This window comes from Acomys russatus, chromosome 3 (genome assembly GCF_903995435.1).
Source record: "Acomys russatus chromosome 3, mAcoRus1.1, whole genome shotgun sequence".
Classification (NCBI taxonomy): domain Eukaryota; kingdom Metazoa; phylum Chordata; class Mammalia; order Rodentia; family Muridae; genus Acomys; species Acomys russatus.
This window is the reverse complement of record NC_067139.1, coordinates 7,931,857-7,951,787: the sequence shown is the minus strand read 5'-3', so window position 1 is coordinate 7,951,787 and position 19,931 is coordinate 7,931,857. Positions and strand designations below refer to the sequence as shown.

General features: G+C 43.4%; 6 non-coding genes across 6 annotated transcripts; 1 reads left to right on the top strand and 5 right to left on the bottom strand.

The window, feature by feature from the left end:
- Positions 1-955: 955 nt before the first annotated feature.
- Positions 956-1,027, bottom strand: Trnaq-cug (transfer RNA glutamine (anticodon CUG)). Its single transcript has one exon. It is a non-coding gene; the product is annotated as a tRNA-Gln (tRNA).
- A 793-nt stretch (positions 1,028-1,820) lies between these two features.
- On the bottom strand, positions 1,821-1,902 carry Trnas-aga (transfer RNA serine (anticodon AGA)). Its single transcript has one exon. It is a non-coding gene; the product is annotated as a tRNA-Ser (tRNA).
- Positions 1,903-3,668: 1,766 nt separating this feature from the next.
- Positions 3,669-3,754, top strand: Trnar-ucu (transfer RNA arginine (anticodon UCU)). The gene is given in 2 exon segments: positions 3,669-3,705; positions 3,719-3,754. It is a non-coding gene; the product is annotated as a tRNA-Arg (tRNA).
- A 2,301-nt stretch (positions 3,755-6,055) lies between these two features.
- Positions 6,056-6,161, bottom strand: Trnal-caa (transfer RNA leucine (anticodon CAA)). The gene is made up of 2 exons: positions 6,124-6,161; positions 6,056-6,101 (listed from the first exon to the last, which is right to left on the bottom strand). It is a non-coding gene; the product is annotated as a tRNA-Leu (tRNA).
- A 9,284-nt stretch (positions 6,162-15,445) lies between these two features.
- Positions 15,446-15,518, bottom strand: Trnak-uuu (transfer RNA lysine (anticodon UUU)). Its single transcript has one exon. It is a non-coding gene; the product is annotated as a tRNA-Lys (tRNA).
- A 737-nt stretch (positions 15,519-16,255) lies between these two features.
- Trnam-cau (transfer RNA methionine (anticodon CAU)) lies at positions 16,256-16,327 on the bottom strand. The gene has a single exon. It is a non-coding gene; the product is annotated as a tRNA-Met (tRNA).
- Positions 16,328-19,931: the final 3,604 nt, after the last annotated feature.

Below are 19,931 nucleotides of genomic sequence, written 5' to 3'. Positions count from 1 at the left end.
TAAGCACCTTACAAACTTTGCTTCTGGAAGGCAACCAGAAACAGTGCTGAAGACACAGACAGTATCCAGGAGCAGAAAGCAACAGATGTTGAAGAAAGCTAATTCCCCAACGCCGTGTGAACATGGACCCTGCTCCCTGCCCCTGTTTCCTTGATTAAGACAGATGAAATGATGTCATGAAAGCACATGATTTTACAAAATCCAAAGTACATTGTAGTAACCAGCATTAGTTTGTTAAAGTGCATCCCCTATTCACCTCATTTCAGCAATGTATACTTACATCTCGCTTATTTTTGTTAGTTTCAGAACTTTTATTTGGTGGATTTCCAAAACGTAGTAGAATGCTAAAAAATGGATAGCCATTCAGGCTTTCTGAATTGCTTCCATAGTTCACAGTTCTTTAGACCATATCTCAGTGGTTGGATGTAGACTCTGACAAAACCAGAAAGCTAGTCTCTGGAAATATCTCTTTTACCAGAACATCAAGAGTCTTCACAGCTCTGAGGATGAAGGGCTGCATTAGCCAGCCTGCCACTAAATGACTATTTCTATCTGAGAGATCTCAAGTAGTTAACACTAAAAAAAAAAAACAAACAAACAACAACAAAAAAAAAAACACAACAACAACAACAACAACAAAAAACCAGATAAACAAAACCCAGATCCCAAATACATGACTGTTAGAAAAGTTCACCTTTAGAAAACTAAAGCTAAGCCAGGTTCCTTATCCCAAAGAGCAGAGTACTCTTGGTTTACTTCTTGTTTCAGTAGCAAATTTTCTTCTTCACGTAAAATTCATTATATTTCATGGACATTCTATCTCAACCCCAGTACAGTGTGGTCAGGAGACCCAGCATGCAGAGGTAATATAGATAATTTACAGAGTTCGGGTCGTGTTAGGGATACCTCTAACATAACAGGGACAAACAAATAAATCTAAACAAAGAAAATGCTTAGGTCCCACCGAGATTTGAACTCGGATCGCTGGATTCAGAGTCCAGAGTGCTAACCATTACACCATGGAACCACATGGTAGCAGGTTCTCTACATTATAATGAGTGATGAGTAGGAACGCTAGACTACCCTGTTTGTGGCAGCCTTTGGCCTAGGCTGGCCTTCTACTGCCCTGTTTGTCTTTGAGCTGCGTTTTGTCTTTGAGCTCCCTGTCCTCACCGCTCCTCCACCTAAGAACTGAACTTACGGGAGTGTGCTGCCACACACCGTTTTCAAAGTCAAAATTCCTTATACATGCTTACTGGCGTCATCCTTTCGAACAAAACCCTTGAGAAATTATTTATTTTGTCTGCTTCAGTATTCTTGGATATCCTAGAATTGGACTGAGTATTTTAAGCTTTTCATGTGATTTAATACCTAGAAACATTGTGTTTGTGTTTGAGACAGTCTACAGGACAGTCTTGCCTGCCTCTGACTCTGGAAAGCTAGAATTACAGATGTGAGCTGCCTGCGCAGGCTTTTTGCTGTCCTGTCCACTCCCCCACTCTCGAGAGATTTCCTTCCTTCCTTCTTTCTTTCTTTCATTCTTTCTTTCTTGTTTTCTTTTTTTCCTAAGTGTAACTGCAATTTCAGCTATGAAATATTCTTTCCTTCACATAAGTATCTAGTGATCCAGTACACTTTCTCTAAGGTTGATTATTATGCTCGAGACTAAAAAATCAGCAAGTTGGTTATCTCTTGTAGAGTAGGTTATCTCTTGTAGAGTAGAAAGTATGGAGACGAATTGAGTTTTACTTCAAGCTACAGTGTTTTCCCAGCTGGGCTTGACTCAGCCTTAGTGACACATAGGCTAAAACAGACCCACACGTAGTCGGCAGGATTCGAACCTGCGCGGGGAGACCCCAATGGATTTCTAGTCCATCGCCTTAACCACTCGGCCACGACTACCCTTGTGGTGAAGCTTACTCACTATAGTAAATGAACGTTGTTCAGGTTGATGTGGACTGGAGAGTGAACGCGCTCGTCACAGATTCCTTTTCCGAAAATTTAGGGTCTACTTGTCATCTGGCTCTAGTAGGAAAAGGACTGGGTGGGCAAGTCTTCAAAACCGGAAACAAGTCTGTCTCGGCAGCAGCGAGGGCTCAAGCCTTGTGAGGCGAAGCCTGGAAGGGAACATTCTGCTAGAACTCTCAGGAGCATAGCTTTACGCTGAACGACTTCAGGAAGCCAATGCTTCCGGTTGCTCTGTTCGCGTACATCCTCATCCGGGTCCTCAGTTCCCAAGTATGTACCGCTGCCCTCCTTTCACTGTGTTGGGAAAAGCGTTTGCAAACGTGAAGGGGTCTTCACTTTCCAGAGGTTATCGAAATCGCTAGAAACAGCCAACCCAGCAGTCTCTTTTCCAACAGGATTTTACTTCAAAATAGGTTCATTGGAAGCCTTAGATCTCAAGCAGTCAGTGGTATATAAGTCCGGAACACTTGTAAGCACTGAGCCCGAAGCAGGAGTGAGGTTAGATAGAAAACCAAGGAGATGTAAGGGGACACGGCCCTTCATCAAGAGTCATAAGACTCTTTAAGCAAAATTAACAACCATATTTTAAAAAAAAAAAAACATGCACCGCCTTTGTGTTAGACTGTAATCAAAAGGCTTGAAAGTATTTGTTACGGATCCGGGAAGTGTAAAAAGTGCGGAAAGTACCGCTATTACTTAGGGACCACACGCCGCTCTCCGGCTCCCTTCTAATTCTCACTCTTGCGCACTTCATATTCTATGCTGTGTTACTGTCCATTCCTTTCCTCCCATCAGCTGGAAAACAAAGGGAAGTCATCGCGAGCGGTAGGCAAGGGGTCCAAAAAGATGAAAAGGGTGGCAAGAATGACGGCGAGAGAAGAGCACAGTGTAGAGAGTTCTGTCGCCTGTGGCGGGGCCCCAAAGTGAAGAAACAAAGGTCCCGAAGCTTCACCATCTATCTTCACTCTCAATATCCGGCGCCCGCTCCACCTATCTTTATTCTAAACTAACTGTGGGAAGAGCGCGCGAACACTGCAGAGATGAGTCTGAAACGTGTTTCTCCGTAGGAGCATCCCATCTCATCTCAGCCACCGCCTGGCAAAGTGCAGCGCTGCCAGAACGCAGTGTAACTCCTCGCCCGGGGATATCTCCCGAGCTGCTCCGTGAGCCCCGTGCAGCACACCGCGAGAGGATCTCTTTAAAGAGCTCAGACGCAACCGAAGAAAATCTCGAAGCCCGAAGAAAGGGACTTAGCTGGGCGACCGCGCGAGTTAAGCGATTTCGGATCTCGTTAGCAAAATAAATGATCCGTAGCTTGGAACTAGAGAGGCCAGACTAGATGAGTTAAGGGTGGTGACTTTGGGGTGGTTTTCTTTGTTTTACTTTGAGACCAGGCCTCACAAGTGTAGCTCAGGACGGACCAGGACTCGCAGCAATCCTTCTGCCTTAGTCTTTCAAGTGCTGAGTTAACAGACGTGTGCCACCAAGTTCGGAAAGTTGAGGTGGATCCCTGATCAAACTTTCTCGGTGTTAATATGCCTGGGAAAATGGCAAAAAGTCTTGCCGAGGACCCTGTGTTCTGCTTCTTGCACATTTCTGTGTGAAGTATTACAAAAACGGACAACATTGTTCATAGGATACAATGCATTGATATACAGGTAAATACTGAGACGTCTTAAGAATCTAATGTTACACGAGTAGGCTCTGTGGCGCAATGGATAGCGCATTGGACTTCTAGCGTGGCCAAGAGATTCAAAGGTTGCGGGTTCGAGTCCCGCCAGAGTCGATGGTGTTTTGCCTATGAAAGGCGTTTGACCTTGCAGTCAGCGCTCAGCGCTCAATAAAACCAGTGTCATTTTCTCTCCCTTCTGCTGCAGGCATCAGCGTTTATTATTCTCCTGAACACTGCCACTGAGTGAGCAAAACTCAGGGCCCAAATGATTTCCCTGAGAAGCTGTGTATATTACTTAACTATATTATATACTTAAAGCTTTCCTTCTCTTTTTCTTTTATTTGTTTACAATGTCTGCTTTCCACCTACTCAAATTCCAGGAAATTCCCCATGCACTTCTAACATAGAAAGGGTTCCTTGGCAGAAGAAAGATTTCATCTCAAAAACTAAAGTCAAATTCAATATGCTTTTATACCTATAATATACTGGGACTTAAAAACAAGGATCCATGAAAGTCCTTGCATCACCCCAAGTGATCTTTATCCATTCTAAAACACTATTTCCTTAATTCCATTGGCTGGTGCCTTGTCTGAAGTATCCTGTGCTTCTTCCTGGAAATGTACATATTAATGCATGTTCAATAAATATTTTAGATAATTTTTCTTAGAATATTTTAGATAATACTTCTAGGAATATGTGTTATAAAGATACTAAGTAGGCACATACATAAATACATACTGTCGTCTTTTGTGTGGTGATATGGATTGATATGTGGAAGTATCTCATTTTTTATATAAATATGTAATATCTCAAAGACTGGTTATACTACTACTGTATTGTAAACATCTCACATTTTGTTTTATGAAGCAAAATTGGAATGTATTATGAAAAGGTTTTGGTTTAGATTTAAGCACAGATAGTCTCAGAGAGATATGCTTAGCCAAGGCTACACAGAGAAACCTTGTCTCGAAAACCTCCTCCTTCCACACCCCCCCCCAAAAAAAGAAAGAAATAGACCAATACACACTTAAGTGTGGGCGGGGTTTCTCAGAAGTGAATCTGATCATCTTAAAGATTGCAGTATGTTTCTTGGAGATAGAGGATAGTCAAAGATGTTGCAACCTATAGCTCGAAAGCCACCGGGTTAGACTGTAGTCAGTTTGTGCCACAGCAGCAAGAGCACGGTTCCATTTCATACATTCTGTTCGTCCAAAGAGTCCTTCAGTACTGGCACTACAAAGGACGGGAGCATCATGCACTGTGTGGTCCCCATTTATAAGGTATAATCAAGGATTGCCCTGTATATAAGAAATGAACAGTAAGGACTAGGTAAATGTGTTGTAATAGATATTGTAGAGCCAACCGGATTTATACCAAAGAATCTTAAAAAGACACAGGTACAAGATGAAAATGTACTGGGAGATGAAGAAAAACATGAACTAAAGCAGATTTACTTGAAGCTTGAGAACAATTAGACCCCTAAATTCTCTGCAGACGTATATTGGGAGGTGCTTCTCCCCGCTCGCACCCCAACTGCACCCCAACTCCAAAAGTCTTCCAGCATAATGTCCCAAAAGACCACAGGAGAGGTTAGATAGAACAAAACTGAAACAGGAAGATACAGATGTACAATGATGTCAGGAGAAAGTGACATCCAAATTATACTATGTGGAAGGCTCTTCTCCCTCAGTCACCTCGGATCTCTCAGATTATGATTGGTCCAAAGTAAAGATGTGAAAGACTCAGAATATGATGTGTGCAGAAATCAGTGCAAATCAGGAGGACACTGTTAGCACCCCAGGCTGTGGCCGATCGCCGTCCCCACAAGATTTATTTTTGAACCCAGAGCTTCATGTATGCTAGGCAAGTGTTCTGCCCTTGAGCTATAGACTAAACCCAGAATTTATCATAATCTAAAAGAACTTTAGTACAATCTTCACCAAAACGGCACACCAACAACAAAAAGTAATTATAAACAAGAAAGGGGGAACGAAGGAAACAGCTGGGCAGCCTCACACATCAGCCAGGTCTTCCTAAACTCAGATGGAGGTCAGCTGGAAGAATACTACCCCACCCCAAACAAAAACAAAACCAGAGCATCGTGTTGTCTTATGTGATTGAATCAACCACGTGCAAAATTGTAATGAATCTCCAGAAGGAATAATCGGAAATAAACACTAAGAAACTTAGGCATAGTTAGGACTTTCCTAGCTATAATAAAGGCTGAGGCAGAAGGATCAGTTTGAGTTCAAGGACACAAAATAGAACAACAAAAGAATGGATCAAAATATTAAGTTAAAAAAAAAAGAAAACGGAAGGTGCAAAACCAGGTAATACCATCAAAAACAGTCCCTCCTGCCGGGTTCAATAGAGATTATGAATGGTGTAAGAACAAAAGAAAAATAAAAAGGCAAGTGTCAGGAGTGGGATTCGAACCCACGCCTCCATTTGGAGACCAGAAACCTCGACAGAGGAAGCTTGTGCTTGAGTCTGGCGCCTTAGACCACTCGGCCACCCTGACACACATCTACCTCAACTAGAATAATCAATTCTTAAGGAAACTATTCAGTTCCTGTTTATATTCGGAGTGCTACAATGAAAATTCTGTCCCTACTGAAAGGATTAAGTGGGGCGGAGGGGGGAGGGGGGAGGCGAGGCTGGAGTGCGTGTGACGGGGTGGGGTGGAGTGGGGGTGGGGGCAACGGGATGGGGGGGAATGCCTGCGGGGAGGGCTGGGGAGGAGACGATGACACCTAACCAGCCCCACCCCAGGAGTGAGGGTGACCCGGGAGCTAAGCCCTGCCCCACAGACGAGCTAGCCCCACCTCAGCATCCAAAGGATAGTGAGAGATTTCTTGAATCTGAGGCAAGGTTTGTACGGACCCGACCGAGTACTTCTGGTATACCAACTGCGGTAGCGCTCTCTCTTTCTGGCAATGAAATTGGCAGTCCTGTTGCACCTTCATGCTGACGTTTTCCACCCTGATCCTGAGGCTCCTGACAATTTTTCCAACTACGGGTTTTGATACCCCTAACTTTATTTGATGCACTGGAAAAGGGGGTGTGAAGTGAAAGCCTGTGATATGTGACGCAGATGGACGGAATGAAGGGAGTAAGACGTGCTCACACCTAGTAACAGTGTCCATTCCTACCCTCACCCCCTTCCTCTCCTCTTCCCACGGGACCTTGGATCCAGTGTCCCTGCTTGCTTTTCATATGGGAGGGTTTCCAGCATTGTAAAATCTACAGTAAATCCGCTACTGCGCTGCTTGCTACCGGTTTCTCTGTGGGCAGACAGAGGTCAAAGGAGAGTCAGTTGCTACTCTTCCCGTCTGCGTCATTTCCTGACCTAATCTGAACCGAATTATCATTACATCGCAGTGTAGATTAGTAGGAAGGATGAATTAAAGTCAGAGCAAGTGGGATGTGAGTTACACTCCATCTCAGGGCATTGTTATTCTCTAGGCAGGAGCAGTGTGAGTTCAAGGCCAGCCTGGCCTACAAAGCGAGTCCAGGACAGCCAAGGCTAACACAGAAGGACTTGAAACAAAACAAAACAAAAATAATTTTATGGTTGGGGATCACCATAAGGTTGAAGAACTGTATTAAAGAGTTGCAGCATTAGAAAGGTTGAGATATTGTTCCTTTATGTAAAAATGTCCATGGTCAATAACTAGACTTGTTGACACTTATGATGACCAGAGGGAGGTGAATGGATTATATCTCAAATGCAGCCAATCAAATGAAGACCAGGAAGACAGAGCCAGACCCTCCCATCTTCTCTGTTGTCCCCTTTGCCTATGTCCTTTGATACCTGTCTATAGGTATTTAAACTGTGGCTCATGAATGAATGTTATGATATTCTTCTTGTATGTTTCTAGGACCCTCTGGGTCCTTCTATTTCCCCATTCTCCCATACTTCTCTCACCTACAGTCCCAATAGGAAGTCCCTGCATCTATCCCAGTCTCCTGTTAAATGAAGACTTTCATGGGACATCCTTTTGGCCGAGTATCCAGTTATAAGTGAGTATACACCATATGAGTTTTTCTGGGTCTGGGTTAACTCACTCAGCATGATCATTTCTAGTTCCATCCATTTGCCCACAAATTTTAGGATTTCCTTGTTTTTAATAGCTGAGTAGTATTCCATAGTGTAAATGTACCACAGTTTCTTTATCCAGTCTTCAACTGAGGGACATTTAGGTTGTTTCCAGGTTCTGGCTACTACAAATAAGGCTGCTATGAACATGGATGAGCATATGTCCTTGTTGTGTGGTGGAACATCTTTTGGGTATATTCAAAGGGATGGAATAGCTGGGTCTTGAGGAAGCCTTATTCCCAGTTTTTTGAGAAAGCACCAGATTGATTTCCAAAGTAGTTGTAGAAGTTTACACTCCCACCAGCAATAAAGGAATGTTCCTCTTTCTCCACATCCTTGCCAGCATGTGCTGTCACTTGAGTTTTTTATTTTAGCCATTCTGATGGGTGTAAGATGGAATCTCAGCATAGTTTTGATTTGCATTTCTCTGATGACTAAGGATGTTGAGCATTTCTTTAAGTGGGAAACTGCTATTTTAAAGTTACAGATTCAAGGAGAGTGGTCACTCAGCTCCTGCAGCCCAGCCTTTGCCACTACTGCCCTGCCTGGCACTAGCCTATCACTCCACAGAAGGAACCAGCTTCAATCCCAGTGAATCCTCGGACAGAGCCTGAAGCAGACAGATACTTCTGGGATCCAAAGGCATTGGATGAGCCTTCCTTCCGGAAAGAAGGCCGTAGGAGCTATCCTAATCAGACGGCCTGTAGTGATCTGACTCAAAACAATAGCAAAAATGTAGCCTCACTTAGAGCTTTTTTGTGATCACCAGAAGCACCAAGGTCATCCATCATCCTTGGTGTCTCAAAGTAGAAACAAAAAGGCCATCATCTGTTAACTCCCCATCGGGGAATCGAATCCTGGTCTCCCGGGTGACAGGCAGGGATACTCATCACTATGCTAACGAGGAGAAGAAAAGTGTTTTTGGTAATATTATTAGAAGTCCGAGTGAAGGGATATTTTCTTCTTTCTTTTTCCTTCTTTTTATCTTCACCTTCTTCCCTCTCCCCTCCTCTCCCTTTTCACCTACCCCCTCTCAGCAAACATAAAAGTCTTCATCTGCCAGGGACAGGAACAGCTAAGATGTGAGCCCTTGTCTCAACACCAAAGCATAAAAGAGAAAATGTTGTGTGCATAAGCTCAATTAGCAACATCAGATAAACATTAAGAGGTTTTAATTTTGCTTTAAAAAAAAAAAAAAAAAGATTGTGGGGCTTAGTGTGGTGGCTCAAACCAAAGCCAGAGGCAGGTGCATCTCTATGGGTCCCTGGCCAGTCTAGTTACACAGCAAGATCCAGGTCAGCCAAGGCAACATAGACCCTATCTCCAAAAGGCAAAGCACAGCAAAGCAAGCAAGCAAACAAACAAATGGAGTGTAACTAGGAGAAAGAGACGTGAGGAGCAAGTGTGCTTGTGCACGGTTAAGAAAGCAAAGAAGAGCTAGAGAGATGGGCTATGTTCACACCCCAAACCTCAAGCTATTAAATGTTGGCTTGTGTAAGGAAAGGACTAGAACCCAGCTCTCTTGTTGGAGAGGTGCTAATCCAGATGACTAACACATGGAGGCCACAATTAGATTACCCAATTCTAAGAAACAAATGGAGAATGCTATTATCATATTTATGAATAGAAAAATGAATATCTCAAGGACACTACACTGTATCTCCCCCAGGTTACTATATCTAGTCAATATTCCAATTAACTTTGTTTTTCTCCTTGTCATTTGTTTTATTTTTGTCTTTGTGATGTAGAGTCTCTCTCTATAGCCCTTGCTGTCCTGAAACTTGCTATGTAGAACCTGCCTCTTCCTTCAGAGTGCTGGGGTTAAAGGCATATACCCCATACCCAACTATCCAATTAACTTTCTTTTCTTTTCTTTTTTTCTTTCTGCCCCCCCACCCCCGCACCCCCCGGTTTTTCGAGACAGGGTTTTTCTGTGTAGCCTTGGCTGTCCAGGACTCACTTTGTAGACCAGGCTGGCCTCAAACTCACAGTGATCCACCTGCCTCTGCCTCCTGAGTTCTGGGATTAAAGGCGTGAGCCACCACCGCCCAGCCTCCAATGAACTTTCAAAGAATTTTTCCAAGAACTTAATAAGAGTGTTGTAAATTGTTACTACTTTATTTATTTACTATATTTGTATCATTAAAGTACATCCTTCCATGTGTTAAAAAGGTTTAGTGGAAGGACTTGGGAATGGGGTGGTAGTAAAGAGCTGGGGGGTGCGGAGGGCCCCTGGATCTCTTTGTTCCTCTCCGCAATGTGGCCACCTTGACTATACCTCCTTTGCCTTTCCATTTTTCAGTGTGGGTCTCTTAATTGGCTTCTTGAGAACAAATGGCAGGACCTTATTTGGCACAGGCCATAACCCCCAAGATTGGTAACAGTAATTATTATATTTAAAAATTAAGGCAGATAGATAGTAGGGCCACCAATTTTATATTTAATAATTAAAGCAGTGATAGAAGGTGGATACAAGGTATAATAAGGTACCAGGCAGCAGATATGTTGTAGAGGAGTTTATTAAATGAGCATGGGGGCGAAGGAAAAGGGGGTAGGGTACCCCAGAGAGAGAGAGAGAGAGAGAGAGAAAGAGAGAGAGAGAGAGAGAGAGAGAGAGAGAGAGAGGGGGAGAGAGAGAGAGAGAGAGAGAGAGAGAGAGAGAGAGAGAGAGAGAGAAGAGATAGAGGGTAGAGCAAGAGAGGTTAGAGAGAGGAAGGGAGGTAGAGAGCGAGCCATGTGGAGGTTTGTCCTTTTTTGTGGCCCTGGGCAGGGCCACACCCCTGTGGCAGGTAGGCAGACTGAAGCCGAAAACTAAAAGTGATGACCATGAAATGACAAAAAGAAGCCTTTGGGATGGGAATGGAGGGTGGGGGTGGGTGGGGGATGGGGGGGAATAGAGAAGAAAGATGGAAGTTCCCAGGTGTTCTGGAGTCATTCACTCCAGCTACCTTTTCCTCTTTCCACTGCAGCAGCAGCTGCTGCTTTTTATTGCTGCTTGGTGAAGCAGAAAAAGGAGTGTAGACTTAATTTTGGATTCCTTGAAGTCCAGCTTCTGACAAAGGAATCTGAAGAATTTTGAGAGGCTAAGACATTGTCCACAGTTGTAAGAAGGAACCAAACTGAAGCCATTTCTCCATTTTATATAGGAGTCAAATAAAGTTTAAGTTCCCAAGACCTCCCTGGATAACTGACTCCTACTTGGCAGAAAGAGACATGAATGCTAGGCAAGTCTCCCCACCACAGCTGAATAACGCAACCAATGGGAACAGGAGAGGTGTACCACGAAGACAGGTTCCCAAGGAAGTCCCCTATCCCTAAATCCTGACCAGTGGGATAACCTGGCACAGATGTTTGTGGTTTTGGAGCTTAAAAACTCTGTAGCATTCTGGCTCATGGTCACAGTTCAGCTCCTGAGTCTGTTCTGTGGCCCTGATCGACCTGCAGTGGCCCTAGTACAATACATTTTTGTGTTAGCTGCTTAAATACTAAGATGAACGTTTGAAGATGCAGTCAGCTCCCGAGTCTGTGCTGCTCTCCTTGACTGGTCCGTGTTTGGTCCAGAATTCAAATAAAAATCTTGCTCTGCTAGACTCTTGTGCTTGGGTTGTTTTGGACTTCTGGACCCCAACAACAGGTCAAGCAGAATAGACTACAGGTATGCCTGACCTTTTTGTCATTTCTGTACCCCAGTAGCTTTTTTTTTTTTTTTTTTTTAACATTTATTGATTTATATGAGTGTTCTATTTGCATGTATGACAGAAGAGGGCACCAAACCCCATTATAGATGGTCACGAGCCACCATGTGGTTGCTGGGAATTGAACTCTAAACCACTGAGCCATCTCTCCAGCCCACCCCAGTAGCTTAAATTGGGCCTAAATGGTGTATTAGCACCAACTTGGCATCTGTCAGTTATCCCCCAACTTGGGATCAAATCAGACAAATCTGTGCCCACTCATGGCAAATCTTTTCCTGGCATAGTGGGACAATGGAAACCAGACAAGCAGATGGTAATAAACAGTCTTCAGCAAATACTGGTCAGAGACAAGAGGAGAGTTGTCAGAACTGAAAGTCATGTTGGACACGGACACACAACCAAGCACTTGGAGAGCTGAATCAGGAGGAACGGAAATTGAGGTCAGCTAGCCTACACCTCCTAAGGAGATCCTGTGTCTAACCAACAAGATGGAACTGCTTCCACCAGCCCCTCCAAAAGTAGGTAAAAGCCAAGAGTTTATGAGAAATGGTTCATATGCATGACTCCCTGGAACTAAATATGCTCTCACACTGGTCCCTACTTGCATTCTGATTCTTATATTTGTTTCAGACACAGACTTGTTCTACCTCGAGACTGAGGTGCTAAAGCAGGAAGTAGGGGATTGTAACTGGCTTGGCAGACATGAAGGTATTCTAAAGAGACACCTTATAGGATAAAACTAAGTCTAAGGCCCAGACAAGGATGGGTCAGTGGTTGGCAAGACCACATGTTGGCCAGATCTGCTTAGATATACAAAAACTTGACCTCCTTAAACTTTAATCTCACTTTAGGACTCCAAGGAGCATTTGATGGACCTCTTTGTTCCTCTTCCCAATGTGGCCACATTGATTAGATCTCCTTTTTCTGCTAGAAGGAAAAAAAAAAAAAAATGAAAAGGTTACTGTGAATCAGTATGCCATGGTGTGCAGGTGGTAGCCAGTGTTTGTGCTTGTAAGCACTGTCTAGGTTTGTGTAAGTACACCTTTGAAGATGCTTGCACAAGCACCACATTGTATAGCAGAAATTATAGTATACCTCCGTTATAAAGCAGTAACTAACTACAGATATTGGAAACATGTTTATATGTGATAATTAATTTTCATTATCAATTTTACTGGGTTTAGAGCCTAATAGAAGACACATTTTTTAGCATCTCCTTAAGGATATTACCAGAAGAAGATATAGCCCAAGGAGGAGAGACATAACCTGAGGAAGAAAGACATAACCCGAGGAGGGGAGACAGAGCGTGAGGAGGAGAGATATAGCCTGAGGAGGGGAGATATAGCCTGAGGAGGAGAGATATAGCCTGAATGTGCGTGACATCATTCTGTGAGCTGGGGCCCCTCTGCGAACTAACCATGCCCCAGTGTGCTCTCCCTGCTTCTGTGCAATGTGACCCTCAGCCTCAAGCCTCCCCTGACACAATACACATTTTATCTCTCCAAACTACACAAGATGTCTCCAGACTCTTCCTTAAAAGAAACACAACACAATAATCTGTGGAAGAGAAGCATCATTAGAGCCCAGGGATTGGAATTCATGTGTCAGAAGGTCTCCTCACACTAGCTACTTAGTGAAGGTGAACCCAATGAGAAAATGCAGTTAGTTACTTATGATGCTGCCCATAGGAAGGAGAAGGGTGGAGATGATCTGGCTTCCTTATTTCTTCAACTGGCCTATTACTTAGTGCAGGTTGTTCACTAAACTGACCTGCATAGGATGGGAAGTCAGCCTGGGAAACCAAGGGTACAGTGTTCTGCTCTCTGTGATGTGTAAGATGTGTAGAAAATGGAGAATGAACATTATTCCCAGCCCAATTCCCTACTTCGCATTGCAAGGGTAGGAACGCAGGCATTTAGGAAAGAAACAATTTCTTTCTGCTGATGATAGAAGGATGGACCAGGAAATTCATGACAAAATTAAAATTACAAACAATTTGTTAGGAGCCAGGTGCAGTGCATACCTATAATCTCATCACTGGGAAGGCAGAGATTGGCCTTGGGCTACAATGTGAGACCCTGTCTCAACACAAGCAATTGAGAGAGAGAGGGAGAGAGAGAGAGAGAGAGAGAGAGAGAGAGAGAGAGAGAGAGAGAGAGAGAGAGAATTGCAAATTACATGAGATACCTTTTCTCTGGCAGGTTGGTAAAAATAGAAAAACCTATGTCAAGTCAGCGGGGGAAGAGGCCTTGCCATTTATTTCCAGGTGGGAAATGCTAACTGATAAGATCTTCATTGGGGAGTAAACTGACTGCTAGTTAAGAGAATCACGTATGCACCAGTCATTTCTCCTAACACTCCCAGCTCTAACAGTTAATCCTAAACATCTATGTCTAACAAGAAGATATTAGTAAATTTTTACTCCATTGTTATTGAAAGTAACATAAATGGACAAGCTTAGGAGCACGTTTGACTATAGTAGACTGACACTTTTGTGCCTTGGAGGACTTCCACTGCTATAAAAACAACAAAACAACAAGAGACATCATAGAAAGGTTTCAACAGATAGCAGGAGGGTGGGCAATTCAGATCCAGCTGTGGCTACAGACAGACTTAGAGGACAGCGTAGGCTTCATGATACTCAAAGAGAAAGTTTTGTATAAAAGTAAGACACACTAGACTAAGGGGCACAGCAGAAGTGACATGGAGTTAATTCTATCCTTTTCTTTTCTTTCTTTCTTAAGACAGACATTCATCTTTATAGCCCCACCTGGCCTCCAGTTTATGGTAATCCTCCTGCCTCAGTTTCTCCAGTGCTGGGCTTACAGGCTTGGGCCACCATTCCGGGCTAAACCTAATTACTTCAGATAAAAAGGACGGAGACTGAGAACAAGTGAAGTGAGCTATTGGACAGAGCATTTTGGCTTCCTACAGCGAGCTCAAGGTGACAAGTACACAGCCTTGAATCCCCAGAACCTTTGCTTCTGAGTCACTTGATCTGGAACAGAGAAATATAAACTCAAGGGCGAAGCTGAATTACCAGGCAACGTGCAGATTTCTGCGTGAGGGCAGAAGAGATACAGACACGTAAACCGAGGCCAGCTTGGATTCGGTGAGGCCCTGCCTGCGTAAAACAAAACAATAGGGGGAAACGGGAGGACCATTTCCAAACATGGTTGACCATCTTTCAACCAGGGCTCCTGTCTCCTCCTTTCCCCTTCTCCCGCTTCTCCTCAAGGAGGCACAGATTTTCAGCACAGAGAAACAACTGTTCTAAGTCACGAAGATACAGAAAGGCTGGCCACCTCTGTACCTTTGGTCTACAAAGCGAGTCCAGGACAGCCAAGGCTAACACAGAGAGATCCGGTCTTGAAAAACCAAAAAAAAAAAAAAAAGAAAGGCTGGGCAAATATGCAGACTAGAGTCCCCAGCCCAGGGGTAACAAATCATTTCAAAGGAATTTTTTGGAGACAGGCTACCACATAGCTCAGTGTGGCCTGGGACTCACTGGACTTTTTACTTTATCTATATTTTATACATGATGGACTTCATTGTGGTGTTTTACATATATATACGATATTCGTGACCCCTAAGCCTTCCCTTACCTCCTAAATGTAATGCCTTCTTCCAAAGCTAGAGGCAAGGCTTCAAGAAACCGCTGCCCATAGAATTCCAGAAAGCTGTCCACCAACCCTGGGAGCCCAAGGGTCTGAGGAACAGGCCATCTGTCATCCTGCAGGTAACCAAACAAACATGCAGATTTACTGTACCTGGTGCCTCTACAAAACCTGGTCCTCAGATGCTGAGACCTCTCAGACCAACAATGGTTTGCTCTCGACGGCCCATGCCCCTCGTCCCTCACCTTTCTTGTTTGTTTAAGAAGTTTGTATTTTAGGTCAAGGAAACTTGAAGGGACTATCGCTTTTATGTTGTAGCCTTTTGTACTTCCTTTCTAAAGTGCTGTTTTGTCTATGGCTTTTACTCTTGTTATCATACAAAAGAAGCAACTTCCGCCTGAACAGGGACTTGAACCCTGGACCCTCAGATTAAAAGTCTGATGCTCTACCGACTGAGCTATCCAGGCTCTTGAGGGCAAGCTTAATCTCATGATAGAAAGCGACTCATTGGTCACTAAATTATGTGGGGTTTGAGAATTCAGAAGTTGTGGGGCGTTTTATTCATTCACCTTCCCCCCCCCACCCTCTCCCACGCAGTTACCATGTCCCGAGCCACAACACGATAACGAATCCTTTTTGTTTTCGTCGGGAATTCCGTTCAAAACGTTGCACAATTATCATGTAGTATTTATCTCCAGGGTCATGACCAACTTTAAGAGTGACATCCCCTCAGCGAAGCTCAGTAGGTTAAGATCCACCCCTGCTCTTTCTCCAACTATGCAGAGCACGTGGAGGTAAACCGCACCTCTGAAGTCAAGAGAGTCATGGCGGGGTCAGGTGGTTTCATCTTCTTCTGTGCTCTTTCAGACTTGACAGTTTTCCAGAAGCTTAACGCCAAAGCAATAACCAAGCTTCTGCGTGTTTGTTACATTTTGCTTTGGTTTCGGGTTTGGTACTGGAGGCCTCGCCACAGCTTTCTAAGTGTTCGTTACAGTGGCAGAGATGGTAATAGAGAACCCATAAAACTGAAAATACACAGCATGGTGGATTGCTTCCCAACACATTGAGCTTAAAACACTGAAGAACTTTAGAACACCGGGTTTTCAGAGTCTGTCCGTGGTCCTTATTTTCTTTCCTATGCCTCAAGTCCTTTGGACAAGGATATATATACACTAGTAAAGTAAGGGGGAAAGAAAACACGAGTTAGCAGAGGATGGTTTCGATCCATCGACCTCTGGGTTATGGGCCCAGCACGCTTCCGCTGCGCCACTCTGCTACTTAGTATATTTCTCTTCCAGACACCTATCAATTCACATGGCCTTTAATTTATGCCTTTTGTTGATCTTTGTTTCCTGGAATCTGTTTTTTCTTGTTTTGTTTTGTTTTAATCTAGGATCAACCTCACGCTTTCTTTCGAAGTTGTTGCCTACAGTGATTAGCATGTCTTTGCAATCTAGTTAAGAAAGCCTAGTGTAAAAAAAAAAAAAAAAACTTTTAAGAACATGTACTTTATTTGTAATGGCGCTATATTGATTTGTATTGATGGATTTAGAACACAGACGTACCCTCTCACAATGCTTTGGATGTCAGCCTGGGTACTAGGTTTCTGAAGAATTCTTCTGCTTCCCATACATTCAGAAAGCCTGATTCTCACCTCCCTCTCACACTCCCACACTGCTTTGCTTTGAGGAGTCCATCACATACAATTGCTCTTACTAACTTTTTTTCATTATTCTTTTTTCTCCCTCTTGGTGTATAGAGGATTCAACTCAGGGCAAGGCAAATGATCTACCATTGAGTTATATTTTCCACACAAATATGTATATATATACACACAGTGTTTCTTGTAGCCTGGCTTGACCTCAAACTTGGCATGCTGCTTGAAAATAACCTTGAATTTCCAGTCCTCCAGCTCCACCATACCTATTCTAGACTTAGAGACCTATGCCAAATTGACCTTCTACGTTACATTTTTTTTTTTTTTAATTGAGCCAGGGTCTTGCAAAATTGCCTAGGTTAGCGTTTAATTTGTGCTCCTCCTGCCACTGGGATTATAGGTGTGTGTCCAGCTTTGACTGAAATTCTTTTTTGTTTTTGTTTTTTTCAAGATAGGGATTCATATGTTAGCCCTGGCTGTCCTGGAACTCGCTCTGTAGACCAGGCTGGCCTCGAAACTCCTACCTCTGCCTCCTGAGTGCAGGGATTAAAGGTATGTGCTACCACTGCCTAAGTCAACTTAACAATTGAAAAAATTTTTTTCTGTTTGTTTGTTTGTTTTTTTGTTTTGTTTTGTTTTGTTTTGATTTTAGGCAGGGTTTCTCTGTGTAGTCTTGGTGTCCTAGACTTGCTTTGTAGACCAGGCTAGCCTCCAACTCACAAGGATCCACCTGCCTCTGCCTCCTGAGTGCTGGGATTAAAGGCGTGTTCCACCACGCCCAGCACAACTGAAATTCTTAATTCACCATGTTATCTTTGGTTTTGTTCTCTTTGTTTTGAAGGTCGCTCTGTAGCCTAGGCTTGAACTTTCATGAATCGTTGTGCTCCATCCTTTTAAATGATAAGACTACAAACATGATCCAGTAAAATTAATTCATTTCATATTTAAACTTACGTCTTGCAAGCTTAATTGAAATGCTGGCGTATGCACAGCATGGTGCATTTGTTAAAGCCTCAGTCCTTTGTATGGGAGACAGGAGTACAAGAGTCAGCTTCTCTGCCTGCTTGCAGTTCTAAGCTTCCTAACGAGTCTATACCTAAAGGTTAGAGTTAGGAGCCAGCACTTCTCAGAGTGAGGCATGATGGCTTTTGCCCCTGCCATTGGTGAGTATCTTGCTCATAAGTTTAAGGCCTGGTCTACATATCAATGCCCAGTCTAGCCAAGGCCACAGAGTGAGATCCTGGCTCAAAAAGCAGGGAGAGGGGGCTAGAAGAAGGCTGGATCTAGTAAGGATTTTTGTGTTTTTAAAAATCCAGTTATGGGACTGGTGAGACCACTCAGTGGTTAAGAGCACTGATTACTTTTCCAGAGGTCCCAAGTTCAAGTCCCAGCAACCACATAGTGGCTTACAACCATCTATAATGTAATCTGATGCCCTCTTTTGGCTTGTGAGTATATATGCAGGCAGATGATGATGATGATGATGATGATGATGATGATGATAAAAACGTAATAATAGATAAATCTTTTTTAAAAAGTTATGTTATGTGAACGTGTTTTTGTTTAAGTCCCTGGTATGGGATGTGGGGCTGCTTTAGATTGTCCACAGCTGTTATGACTTGTCTCATGCTCTGGGAAGGGCATGAATTTTTCCAACTGCAGATACGTTTGGAATTCTGGGGACTCTGTAGAGGGTACAAATGTGAGAGGCTGTGGTGGCTCCTGCTCTTCCTGCTGCTGCTTTTGTTATTGCTGGATTGCTGGTGCTGATACTGTGATGCTAAAGACTGGACTTGCTCCGAGGAACTCATAATCAGCTGGAAGTAGTCTAAAGAGAGCTGTGCTGCTTTCTGTCTAACCTTCTCTCTTGCCTACCTAGTTGGGGGTGGTGGTGGTGCAGGGGCGCGGTGGTGGAAGGGATTGGGGTGGAGAGGGATGGTAGATTTAAAAACCCAAATAAAGTAGCCAAAAAGACCTGGCTACTCACACTGTGTATCATTATATATGTTATAATGTATATTACTATTACTTTAACCCATGTTTCTTTATTAAATGAGTCTTTAAGGTAGCTCAAAGTACAGTTGTTGGAAACACACTAAGCAATACTCACTTTTGGATGGACGGGCAGTATTATTAAATGACTCATGTTGCAGTCCCACTTCCCTTCTGATTATGAAGTTAAAAATAAGATTTGATTAATCTCATAAAAGCAATAGAATCCTGATTTCTTGCAAGCCTGACCTGTCGCTAGAACTATTTAGTGAATGGGGAAAGGACAATTTTTTAAGGAAGAAATTTAAAATGCTATTGTGTTAAAAGTTACTTTTTAAAAGATTTGTTTCTGTACTTTATGTTTATGGATGTTTCGTCTGCACAGACATCTGCACACCAGAAGAGGGCGTCTGATTCCATAGTGCTATACCTATAGACGGTTGTGAGTTGTCATATGGGTGCTGTTCATCGAACTTAAATTCTCTAGAAGAGCAGCCAGTGCTCTTAACCACTGAGTCATCTTCCCGGTCCCTGAAAGTTGTTTTTAACATTTATTTACTCACTTATGTGTACCATAATACATGTGGAGGTCAGAAGACAACCCTGGGAGTTGGTTCTCAAGGACTGAACTCAAGTCAAGAGCCATCTCTCCAGCTCTGTCTTTGATTAGTCTCACTTCAGGTGTGGTGTGTCCATTTGTTCAGGTAGTCAGCCACACTACTGAGACTTGTGATGCCGGAGTTGTCGTTGTCATAGTCCCTTGCATCCATCTCTCATTCTCTACATGTGCCGGGCTCAGGCACTTCTCGAAACACTGACCCTAGTGAATGTCTGCTGTTAGCAACTCTCACTCCTCCAGGTGCCACCTGGGCTGGAGAGTGAACTTGGAACAAGACACTAATAGTGTGCTCAGGCTATTAATAACATGCAAGTACAAGTTCCTTTCAACAATACATAACACAAAAGGGCTCATCACAGAAGGAAGGATCAGCCAGCAATTTAAGGGCAGTAAGTTGGAGGCCAGCCTGGTTTCCATAGAATCCTGTTTCGAAACCTAAGTAACAGCAACAATAATTTAAAATTCTGTAAATTTAAAAAACAACACAAGTTGGGCAATCCCAGCACTTGGGAGGCAGAGGCAGGAGGATCTCTGTGAGTTCGAGGCCAGCCTGGGCTACAAAATGAGTCCAGGACAGTCAAGGCTACACAGAGAAACCCTGTCTCGAAAAAT